The sequence below is a fragment of the Phyllobates terribilis genome, unplaced genomic scaffold (genome assembly GCF_046119375.1).
Source record: "Phyllobates terribilis strain yellow unplaced genomic scaffold, ASM4611937v1 Scaffold_3__8_contigs__length_932513732, whole genome shotgun sequence".
In the NCBI taxonomy this organism is placed as follows: Eukaryota; Metazoa; Chordata; class Amphibia; order Anura; family Dendrobatidae; genus Phyllobates; species Phyllobates terribilis.
Window position 1 is genome coordinate 137,678,296 of NW_027362763.1, and position 12,687 is coordinate 137,690,982.

Consider the following 12,687-nt stretch of genomic DNA (forward strand, 5'->3'; position numbering starts at 1 on the left):
CCTGCTGTCTGTCTTTGCTAGTTTTCCTGACCCCATGCTGGTGGACTGCATTAGGTTGGCCGAGCAATAACAGCAACTTTGCTGAGACAAAGGTTTATGCTACTACTGCGGTAGTCCGGAACACCTTAATCGCCCCTGTCCTGAGAAGTCAGAAAACTTCCAAATTATTCCTATCCACAATTGACTGTCTGTTACAAGTGGAGACAGACAGTTCCCCGAGATGGCCTACCTTGGTTCCGGAGCAGCTGGAAACTTTATGCAACAGGCCATGGTGGAACGGTTCTGGATTCCTGTCATCCGCCTTCAGAGTCTCTTGCTGGTGTTATCTGTCAATGGTGAAGCATTGTCTTAAGTCGTGCACTTTGTTACAGAGCAGGTGGATCTTCAAGTGGGAATTCTGCATTCTGAGAAGATTACGTTCTTTCCAACCTGTCACACTCCCTTCTACTGGGCCTTCCTTGGCTTCGTCTCCACAAACCTGTACTACACTGAAAATCAGGCGATGTCCTTCGTTGGGGACAGTCCTACTAAGAAAGGTTTTGTCACTATACGTCCTGCTCGACCACCAGTGACCCCATCTAGCTTGCCACCCGCTTATTGCTCGTACGCCGCTGTCTTTGACAAGAAATAAGCAGATACGCTGTCTCCCCGCAGGCTGTACGACTGTGCCATTGACCTGCTCCCGAGATCTTCACCTCCTCGAAGCCATATCTACCCTCTGTCTCCGGGTGCGATCCAAGCCATGTTGCCATTGGTGAAATGCCGCATCGTGCACCACGATGACTGAGTCAAGCTTGGGCGGAGTTCTCTTATAACAACCACGTAAGTGAATCCTCTGTGAAATCTGTTTTCCATTGTTTTTGGTCACCAGCCAGGGATTCCTCTTCCGGTGTCGGCCGCTTCTGGTGTGCCCGCAGCCGATGCTCTCACTGAGGAATTTTCCGAGTGCTGGAGGAATACCAAAGCCACCCTGGAGAAGTCCTCTGAAGAAACATGCCGACAAGAGATACCTGGCTCCATCTACCTTTCAGCCAAGAGCTAAGGTATTGCCCTCTTCTAGGTACATCCACCTGAAGATACCTGCTTATAAGTTGGGTCCCCTCTTCATCAGTCCATTTGAGGTCCTTAAACAGATCATCATGGCATCCTACAAATTGAAGCTCCCACCTTCACTTCACGTGCCTAACTCCTTCCATGTATCTCTTCTCAAACCAGTTGTCTTAAGTTCTTTCTTTGAGGATCCGGATACCACTCTTGCACCTGTCAGCTCTGAGGATGTCTTCGAGGTAGAGAGCATCTCTGCCACGAAGAGGAAAAAAATTTTTAGTGGATTGGAAGGGGCTCGGTACAGAGGAGAGATCATAGAGACCCAAGGAGAATATTCATGCCCCTCTTTAGCTGGAGAAATTCCTTGCGTTTGAAGAAAAGTGGGTGGTTCTATAAAGTCTGTGTCCTTGTATGCCTCCGCTCCCTCCTGGCAAGTATGCCAACTTACTCACGCCCCGGCAGCCAATCAGTGTTTCTTGCCTCTGCTCCCCAGGTTCTGTGCACGTCTGGCAGATCTGGCAGCACACTTAGGCCATGCGCTCCCTGTCTCTTGGAGAGTGTGCGTTGTCTCTTTAAGTGGCTCCAGCCAATAGCTGAGAGACACTACTTAAGGCCCCACCACCTGTTGGGGCATCTGAGCAATATTTGTGCAAAGTTAGTTCATACTTGCCTGCCAGCTGTTAGGTCCACTTTTCTGCTTTGTCTGATCCTGACCCTGCTTTGTCTCACCTCTATCCCACTTGCATTCCTGACCTGTCTGCTAAACAGCAGCTGCACAGTCTGAATCCGTACTAGTGGTCGTCCTGTCTGCTATCCTGAAGCCGCACAGTCTGTACCAGTTCCAGTGGCTGCCCTGTTGACTATCCAGAAACCACACTGTCTGTACCAGTATCAGTAGACGTCATGTGTTCTATCCAGAAGCCGCACAGTCTGAACCCATACTAGTGGCCGTCCTGTCTACTGACCAGCAGTCTCATAGTTTGAACCCATACCAGTCTGCCTAGGACACTCAATCTGAACCAGCGTCTCTGACGCTTGGGGTCAGCAGCTACTGTTCCGTACACAGCCCTGCAGTGGTACCTGGCAGCCACCTGCAACACAAGCCTGACCTCCAGATCAGAGACTCCAGTGAATACCAGGTAGCTGCTTAGTTAAGCCCCTCCAGGATAAGCCCGGCCGTAACGCATTGGGTCCACAATCCACAGGCGTTACAGTAATTACAGTTGAAACCAGAAGTTTACATATACTATATAAAAAGACACATCTGCATGTTTTTCCTCAATATCTGGCATGAAATCAGAATAAACCTTTCCCGTTTCAGGTCAATTAGGATTACCATAATTTTTTATATTTGCCAAATGCCAGAATAATGAGAGAGAGGGAATGTTTTAAAGCATTTTTAGTATTTACTGGAAAGTCAAAAGTTTACATACACTAAGATTACTATGCCTTTAAACCATTCTGGACTGCTCATATGACGATGTCATGTATTTGGAAGCTTCTGATGAGTTTTTTTTGGCAACATCTGAGTTAAAGATACACCTGTGGATGTATTTTAATGCACATCTGAAAAACACTGCTTCTTTGTGTAGCATCATGGGAAAGTCTAAAGAAATAAGCCAAGATATCAGGAAGAGAATTATGGACTTGCACAAGTCTGGCTCATTCATTTGTACAATCATACGCAAGTACAAACAAGATGGGAATGTCCAGCCATCATACCGCTCAGGAAGGAGACAGGTTCTGTGTCCCAGAGATGAACATGCTTTGGTCCAACATGTGAATATCAACCCAAGGACAAAAGCAACAGACCTTGTGAAGATGATGGCGAAAACTGGTGAGATTGTGTCAATAATCACAGTGAAACGAGTACTGTATCAACATGGGCTGAAAAGCCACTCTGCAGGAAGAAGCCATTATTTCAAAAGAAGCATAAAAAAAAAGATTAATGTTTGCAAATGCACACAGGAACAAAGACCTTAATTTTTAGAGACATGTCCTGTGGTCTGATGAAGCTAAAATGTAACTTTTTGGGCATAATGACCATCGTTACGTTTGGAGGAAAAAGAGAGAAGCTTAGAAAGTCTAAGAACACCATCCCAACTGTGAAACATGGGGGTGGCAGCATCATGTTGTGTGGTTGTTTTGCTGCAGAAGGGACTGGTGCACTTCACAAAATAGATGGCATCATGAGAAAAGAAGATTATGTGGGAATACTGAAGCAACATTTCAAGACATCAGCCAGGAAGTTAACCCCTTTAAAGCCCATGACCTACTAATACGTGTCTGTGCCCTGGGACTTAAGAGCCTGACCCGTATTAGTACGTCATCGCGATCGTGCGTGCACACAGGCTGTGCGGGCGCGATCGCCGCCGGGTGTTAGCTGATAGTACCGGGTGTCAGCTGTGATAATGTGCAGGGAGCGGTCCCGCACCGCTCCCGGCACATTAACCCCCGCAATGCTGCGATCTAAGTCAATCGCAGCATTGCGGTGGCTAAGGGCAGGTGATCGCAATACTCACCTCCTCTTCCGGCCTCCAGCGCTGTCTGCCGCGGCTTCCTGGGTGTTGCCATGACGACCCGATGTCGTCATGACAACATCCGGGTCACCAGACAGCAGGAAGATTTTTTGGTCATGCGCAGTGCATGACCAAACAATCTCACTGTGCAGCGCTGACTGCCTGCATGGCACAGGGATGGTGCTCCATCCCTATGCTATGCAGGCGATCAGAATAAAAAAAGTGAAAGTCCAATAGTAGGACAAAGTACAAAAGTAAAAAAACTCTCATAAAGTGAAAAATTGTTTTTTTTAAAAAAAAATAATCCACCAAAGATAAAAATATAATGTACCCATCAATAAATATTATGAAAAAACAACAATAAAAGTACACATATTTGGTATTGCCGCGTCCGGAATGACCTGACCCATAAAATTGTCCCACTAGTTAACCCCTTCAGTGAACACTGTAAAAAAAATTTAAAAAAAACGAAGCAAAAAACAATGCTTTATCATCATACCGCCAAACAAAAAATGGAATAACACGCGATCAAAAAGACGAATATAAATAAAAATAGTACCGCTGAAAGCGTCATCTTGTCCCGCAAAAAAACAACCCGCCATACAGCTCCATCATCTGAAAAATCAAAAAGTTATAGCTCTCAGAATAGAGCGATGCAAAAAAATATTTTTTTCTGTAAAATAGCTTTTATTGTGTAAAAGCGCCAAAACCTAGAAAAACTATATAAATGTGGTACCGCTGTAAACGTACTGACCCGAAGAATAAAGCTTCCTTATCACACACGGAGTAGAATAACAAAATTTAAAAATAAACAATTCCTGAATTGTTGGTTTTTGTTTATTCTGCCTCCCAAAAGCTGGAATAGAAAGCGATCAAAAAATGTCACATGCCTGAAAATGGCACCAATAACAACGTCAACTCATCCCGCAAAAAACAAGCCGTCACATGACTCTGTCGGCCAAAATATGGAAAAATTATAGCTCTCAAAATATGGCGCTGCAAAAACTAGATTTTACAAAATATGTGTCTTTTAGTGTGTGACAGCTGTCAATCATAAAAACCCGATATCATTCTGGTATCTCTGTAGTCGCACCGACCCGAAGAATAAGGTTGTCTAATCACTTATACCGCACTAGGAACAGCGTAAAAAATAAACGCTAGGACCGAGGTTGGGGTCAGGGTTGGGCTAGGGGTAGGGTTAGGGTTGGGGTTAAGGTTATTTTTTTTTCAAAATTAAAAAAAAAAAAAAAAAGATGACGATATGGCAACTAGTGTTGAACGCAAGTGCTCACTACTTGAGTTTGCAGCGGGTGCTCGGGTATGCATTGAGTATCGCGGGTGCTCAAGGGACATGCTCGAGTCTCCGCCCCATATGCTTCGCGGCCAAAAATACCTCAGGTGGATTGCCTGCCATGCACGCGCAATCCCCGCATGTTTTTTTGGGGGTGTCTAATAACCGTGAAACATGCGGGCGGGGACTCGAGCATTTCACTTGAGCACCCGTGATACATGGTGCATACCTGAGTACCCGATGCAAACTCAAGTAGCGAGCACTTGCGCTCAAGACTAATGACAACTTATTGAATATGATGACCTAATGTCATCAAATTCTGTGTCGTACCTCTGGGTTCAAAATGTTCACTATACCCCTTGATAAAATCCTTGAGGGGTGTAGTTTCCAAAATGGGGTCACTTGTGGGGGGGTTTCAACTATATAGGCACATCAGGGGCTCTCCAAACGCGACATGGCGTCCGCTCTCGATTCCAGCCGATTTTGTGTCCAAAAAGTCACACAGTGCTCTTTCCCTTCTGAACTCTGCCGTGCGCCCAAACACTGTATTTTCCCCACATATGGGGTATTGGCGTACTCAGGAGAAATTGCACAAAAGTTTTTCGGGTCCATTTTCTCCTCTTACCCTTGTGAAAATAAAAAAAATTGGGGCTAAAACATCATTTTTGTGGAAAAAGTTAGATTTTTTTTATTTTCACGGCTCCATGTTATAAACTTCTGTAAAGGACTTGGGGGTTCAAGGTGCTCACCACACATCTAGATAAGTTCCCTGAGGGGTCTAGTTTCCAAAATTGTGTCACTTGTGGGGGGTTTCCACTGTTTAGGCACATCAGGGGTTCCCCAAATGCAACATGGCGTCCGCTAATTATTCAAGCAAATTTTACATTCAAAAAGTCAAATGGCGCTCCTTCCCTTCCGAACCCTGCCATGCGCCCAAACAGTGGTTTTCCCCCACATATGGGGTATCTGCTTACTCAGGAGAAATTGAACAACAAACCTCATGGTGCAATTTCTCCTGTTACCCTTAAGAAAATGCAAAAGTGGGGGCTGAAAAACATTTTTGTGGGAAAAATGTGAAAATTTTATTTTTGCGGCTCAATGTTATAAACTTCTGTGAAGCACCTGGGGGTTCAAGGTGCTCACCACACATCTAGATAAGTTCCCTTAGGGGTCTAGTTTCCAAAATGGTGTCACTTGTGGGGGGTTTCCACTGTTTAGGCATATCAGGGGCTCCCCAAATGCAACATGGCGTCCCCTAATTATTCAAGCAAATTTTACATTCAAAAAGTCAGATGGCGCTCCTTCCCTTCCGAACCCTGCCATGTGCCCAAACAGTGGTTTTCCCCCACATATGGGGTATCTGCTTACTCAGGAGAAATTGCACAACAAATTTTGGGGTCCATTTTTTCCTGTTACCCCTGCGAAAATAAAAAAAATTGGGTCTAAAGTAACCATTTTGTGAAAAAAGTTAAATGTTCATTTTTTTCTTCCACATTCCAAAAATTCCTGTGAAGCACCTGAAGGGTTAATAAAGTTCTTGAATGTGGTTTTGAGCTCCTTGAGGGGTGCAGTTTTTAGAATGGTGTCACTTTTGGGTATTTTCTGTCATAAAGACCCCTCAAAGTGACTTTAAATGTGATGTGGTCCCTAAAATGGTTTTGTAAATTTTGTTGGAAAAATGAGAAATCGCTGGTCAACTTTTAACCCTTATAGCGCCCTAATAAAAAAAAAATTGGTTCCAAAATTGTGCTGATGTAAAGTAGACATGTGGGAAATGTTATTTATTAACTATTTTGTGTGACATATCTCTCTGATTTAAGGGCATAAAAATTCAAATTTTGAAAATTGCAACATTTTCAACATTTTCGCCAAATTTCCGTTTTTTTCACAAATAAACGCAAGTGATATCGAAGAAATTTTACCACAATCGTGAAGTACAATATGTCACGAAAAAACTATCTCAGAATCAGGGGGATCCGTTGAAGCGTTCCAGAGTAATTACCTCATAAAGTGACAGTGGTCAGAATTGTAAAAATTGGCCTGGTCATTAACGTGCAAACCACCTTGGGTTGTAAAGGAGTTAAAAGTGCACTTTTTATATTGCCTCATCTGCACACTGTCTGCTGCTTGTTGTACCTCTGCTCTTGCAGAATGATAGCACTCGGGCTATTAGTACATGCTGGTCGTTGCAGCTTTCTTGTACCTGCAGCACCACAGGTTACAGACCATTCACTGCCTGAAAGAAGACTTTTTACATTAGCACAGAGCGATATCTAACAAGTCTCATTTTGTATATACAGTGCCTACAAGTAGTATTCAACCCCCTGCAGATTTAGCTGGTTGACACATGCGTAATTAACTTGGCATTGTGACATTTGTACTGTAGATCACCCTGGAAGTGGGAAATGCACTGCAGCAAATTTTATTTTTTTTTTTTTTTAAAAAACGTTAAAAGTTAATTCAGAGTGTCATTTATTATTCAACCCCTCAAACCACAAGAATTCTGTTTGGTCCCCCAAAAGTATTAAGAAGTAGTTCAGGCACCAAGAATAATGAGCTTCACATGTGTGGATTAAAGATCTCTTTTGCCTGCCTTTTCTGACTATTTAAGACCCTCCCCAAACTTGTGAACAGCACTCAGACATGGTCAACATGGGAAAGACAAAGGAGCATTCCAAGGCCATCAGAGACAAGATCGTGGAGGGTCACAAGGCTGGCAAGGGGTACAAAACCCTTTTCCAAGGAGTTGGGCCTACCTGTCTCCACTGTTGGGAGCATCATCCGTAAGTGGAAGGCTTATGGAACTACTGTTAGCCTTCCACGGCCAGGACAGCCTTTGAAAGTGTCCTCCCGTGCCGAGGCCAGGCTTGTCTGAAGAGTCAAGGCTAACCCAAGGACAACAAGGAAGGAGCTCCGGGAAGATCTCATGGCAGTGGGGACATTGGTTTCAGTCAATACCATAAGTAACGTACTCCACCGCAATGGTCTCCGTTCCAGAAGAGCCCGTAAGGTACCTTTACTTTCAAAGCGTCATGTCAAGGCTCGTCTACAGTTTGCTCATGATCACTTGGAGGACTCTGAGACAGACTAGTTCAAGGTTCTATGGTCTGATGAGACCAAGATCGAGATCTTTGGTGCCAACCACACACGTGACGTTTGGAGACTGGATGGCACTGCATACGACCCCAAGAATACCATCCCTACAGTCAAGCATGGTGGTGGCAGCATCATTCTGTGGGGCTGTTTCTCTGCCAAGGGGCCTGGCCATCTGGTCCGCATCCATGGGAAGATGGATAGCACTGCCTACCTGGAGATTTTGGCCAAGAACCTCCGCTCCTCCATCAAGGATCTTAAGATGGGTCGTAATTTCATCTTCCACGAAGACAACGACCCAAAGCACACAGCCAAGAAAACCAAGGCCTGGTTCAAGAGGGAAAAAGTCAAGGTGTTGGAGTGGCCTAGTCAGTCTCCTGACCTTAACCCAATTGAAAACTTGTGGAAGGAGCTCAAGAATAAAGTCCACATGAGACACCCAAAGAACCTAGATAACTTGGAGAAGATCTGCATGGAGGAGTGGGCCAAGATAACTCCACAGACCTGTGCCGGCCTGATCAGGTCTTATAAAAGACGATTATTAGCTGTAATTGCAAACAAGGGTTATTCCACAAAATATTAAACATAGGGGTTGAATAATAATTGACCCACACTTTTATGTTTAAAATTTAATAAAATTCAACTGAGCAACATAACTTTTTGGTTTGTAAGATTTATGCTTCTGTTCATAAAACCTACTCTCGTTTGCAGTTTGAAGGCTCTAACTTATTTGCATCTTATCAAACCAGCTAAATCTGCAGGGGGTTGAATACTACTTGTAGGCACTGTATATATATGTTTTGTAGGTTTCTGCTGGATGTGTAATTTTTCATGAAATGTCTGTACTTTCGGCAGAGGAGATAATCCATATATTGGCTGACTGTCTCACTTGGCTGCCCTCCTCCTGTCACACATTTAATCACTGTCTTCTTTATCATTCATATTTGGAACATGACAATATTTGGAATCCATAAACTTCTTATTCTGCATTTTTCCCAGGATCCAAGTATTTCTACATGGCAGCAGTTTTTGTTGCGAATCTTACTGTCTAGTTGAAGGGGGGGGGGATAAATATATTTAAAAATTATAAAGAGGTATTCCCTTATTTGAAATTATCCATAGGATAAGAAGTAATGAACTGCTCAGAGTCCGACTGCTCGGGATCCCCAGCAATCCTGAGAACAGGGCTCTGCAGAGCACAGCCTGAATAAAGTGACGTGCATGTATGACCTCGGCTGTCTTTAAATTACTTGCGTCCTTTTTTTTTTTTTTTTTCCAGCCTTGCTATGTTCATCATATTCAACCAAGAGATGCGAAACTATAAGGAAGGAACCAACCTGCCCTAAAAGAAAATTTTCCTTATTTTGAGTGTTGATCGACTGGATCATCATTCTTCTCTTCATTGTCGATGGGACTGCTGGAAAAAGCAGTACAGGGCTCCGCTATTTCCGACAGCCCCATAGACCATGACGGGAGCAGAGGATGAGCGTGCAAGCCTCCAACTCAATCTAGAAGATGCTGGTGGTCCCGCAGCAATCTGCATATTATCCCTATAGAAATAGAGAGGGTGAAGGGTTTCTCTTAGATTCAGAGGTTCTACGGGAGTAGAAATACTTGTTTGCTTTCTCAGCAGCGCCACTCTTGTCTGTGTGTTATTTGTGGTATTGCTGTTCATACATATGAACAAAAGTGGTGTTTCTGGGCAAATATTAACCTAGATGTACTGTGTATAAACAGGTGCATCTCACTAAATTAGAATATCATCAAAAAGTTAATTTATTTCAGTTCTTCAATACAAAAAGTGAAACTCATACAGTATATTATACAGAGTCATTACAAACAGATTTTTAGAATACTTTATAACAACAGCTTGAAAAATCTTTTTAAAATCTGAAATGTTGTCCTACTGAAATGTATGTTCAGTAAATGCACTCAGTACTTGGTCGGGGCTCCTTTTGCATCAATTAGTGCATCAATGCGGCAATGTGGCATGGAGGCGATCAGCTTGTGGCACTGCTGAGGTGTTATGGAAGCCCAGGTTGCTTTGATAGCAGCCTTCAGCTCGTCTGCATTGTTGGGTCTGGGGTCTCATCTTCGTCTTGACAATACCCCATAGATTCTCTATAATAGATTCTCTATGGGGTTAAGGTCAGGCGAGTTTGTTGGCCTATCAAGCACAGTGATACTGTTGTGTGTAAACCAGGTATTGGTACTTTTGGCAGTGTGGACAGGTGCCAAGTTCAGCTGGAGAATGAAATTTCCATCTCCATAAAGCTTGTCGGCAGAAGGAAGCATGAAGAGCTCTTAAATTTCCTGGTAGACGGCTGCGCTGACTTTGGTCTTGATAAAACACAGTGGACCTACACCAGCAGATGACATGGCTCCCCAAACCATCACTGATTGTGGAAACTTCACACTAGACCTCAAGCAGCTTGGATTGTGGCCTCTCCACTCTTCCTCCAGACTCTGGGACCTTGTTGAGTGTGTCAATGACTGCCTTCTGGACATCTGTCAAGTCAGCAGTCTTCCCCATGATTGTGGAGCCTACTGAAACAGACTAAGGGATCTTTTTAAACGCTTACGAAGCCTTTGCAGGTCTTTTTTGTTAATTATTTTAATTGACAGAGATAATGACTTTTGTGTTTTCATTGGCTGTAAGCCATAATCATCAACTTGAACAGAAATAAACACTTGAAATAGATCACTCTGTTTGTAATGACTATATAATATATGAGTTTCACTTTTTGTATTGAAGAACTGAAATAAATTAACTTTTTTTTTATTCTAATTTATTGAGATGCACCTGTATGTCTCTTAGACAGGTCTATAGCTATATATGTCCTAGTCGGGGTAGCTACCTATATGGGACAGAATTGAGGAAAAACATTTACAGAACCATGGTTCACTGGCCCAGAGGTCTGCAACCTTTCTCCTCATTTTTCTGTATCCCTGATGTTATGCACACGCCCGGACCGACTGGCGTGTGCGTGTTTCGTGATCCCACTGGACCATGAACCGGAGAGTGCCTGGAGCGGCGTAACTAAGTATCTGCCCGATCCAACCAAGGTCGCACGACGGCATACGACACCAGTGCACCAGGGAGGAACCAAGCAGAGGGACCAGGTGCTACTCCAGGTCAGACCCCGGACACGGCTGTTGACCCACACCGGGGAATACAGGAACAGGCAGGCTCGGCTGGCACACCGACTGGGGGCACAGGCAGGCACGACTGGTATGCAGGCAGGCGGGTATGCAGGCTGGGGGTACAGGCAAGCACAGCTAGAGTGCAGACAGGGAGGCACAAGCAGGTTGGAGCACAGACAGGATAAGGTCCAATACAGATTGGGACTCAGGAACAGAACCGCGGATACGGTAGACAAACAGAGCAGAGCGAGGCCGCCGGAGCAGTGAGCAAGAGCAGAGCGGGGCGAGACCGCCTGGAGCGGTGAGCAAGAGTAGAGTAGGACGAGGCCGCCTGGAGCGGTGAGCAAGAGCAGAGCGGGGCGAGACCGCCGGAGCGGTGAGCAAGAGCAGAGCGGGGCGAGACCGCCGGAGCGGTGAGCAAAGGCAGAGCAGAGCAGAAACCACAGGAGCGGTGAGCAAGGCAGAGTGGAAACCGCAGGAGCGGTGAGCAAGGCAGAGCAGAAACCGCAGGAGCGGTGAGCAAGGCAGAGCAGAGCGGAAACCGCAGGAGCGGTGAGCAAAGCAGAGCAGGCAAGAACCGCCGGAGCGGTGAGCAAGAGCAGAGCGGGGCAAGACCGCCGGAGCGGTGAACAAGGCAGAGCGGGCAGAAACCGCCGGAGCGGTGAACAAGGCAGAGCGGGCAGAAACCGCCGGAGCAGCGAACAAGGCAGAGCAGAGGGGACAGGGCTCTGTTCACACGGAACAGACTGGAAGGGAAAGGCAGAACCAGATACACACAAGATACTTGCAATGAAGTAGCGAGTGGACTCTAAACTCACAAACGGAAGTACAGCGACAACGAGTAGGAGTTAGGTGCAGGTTCAGACTCTGCAGAAAAAGGGAAGGTACGGACATAGAGAAAAACAGGAAGCAGGTTAGGAGACAGTTCAGACAGGAACTGTTACTGCAACAAATACAGGAACGAGCCAAGGTAAAGCCAAGTGCTGGTTCAGACAATGCAGGAGAAAGGGAAGGTACAGACATAGAGAAAAACAGGAAGCAGGTTAGGAGACAGTTCAGACAGGAACTGTTACTGCAGCAAATACAGGAACGAGCCAAGGTAAAGCCAAGTGCTGGTTCAGACAATGCAAGAGAAAGGGAAGGTTCGGACATGGAGAAAAACAGGAAGCTGGTTAGGAGACAGTTCAGACAGGAACTGTTACTGCAGCGAGATACAGGAGCGAGTCTGGGTATGCGGCCCCCAGAGGGTGGGACGAACAGGCTAGGAGCGTGTTCAGACAGGCCTGGAAATACAGCCTCCAGGAAGGCAGACAGGCAGGCAAGAAAACACAGAATAGGACCTGGCACATTCAGAGTGAAAGAGCACACTGACTGAACACAATGCTCAGGCACCAGCTTCCAGGTGAAGCTGGTTTAAATATCCAGAGACTGACAGCAATAGGCTGGGGACGCACAAGGGGTGTGCCCCCAACAGCTACAAGAAGCAGGAAGTGATCAGGCGCCGCCCTTAAGCAGCCAGAACAGAGGCAAGCAGACAGCATGGAGGAAAGCCAGGCTAGCAGACTGGACTGGTGATCAAGTTTGCGATCTTGC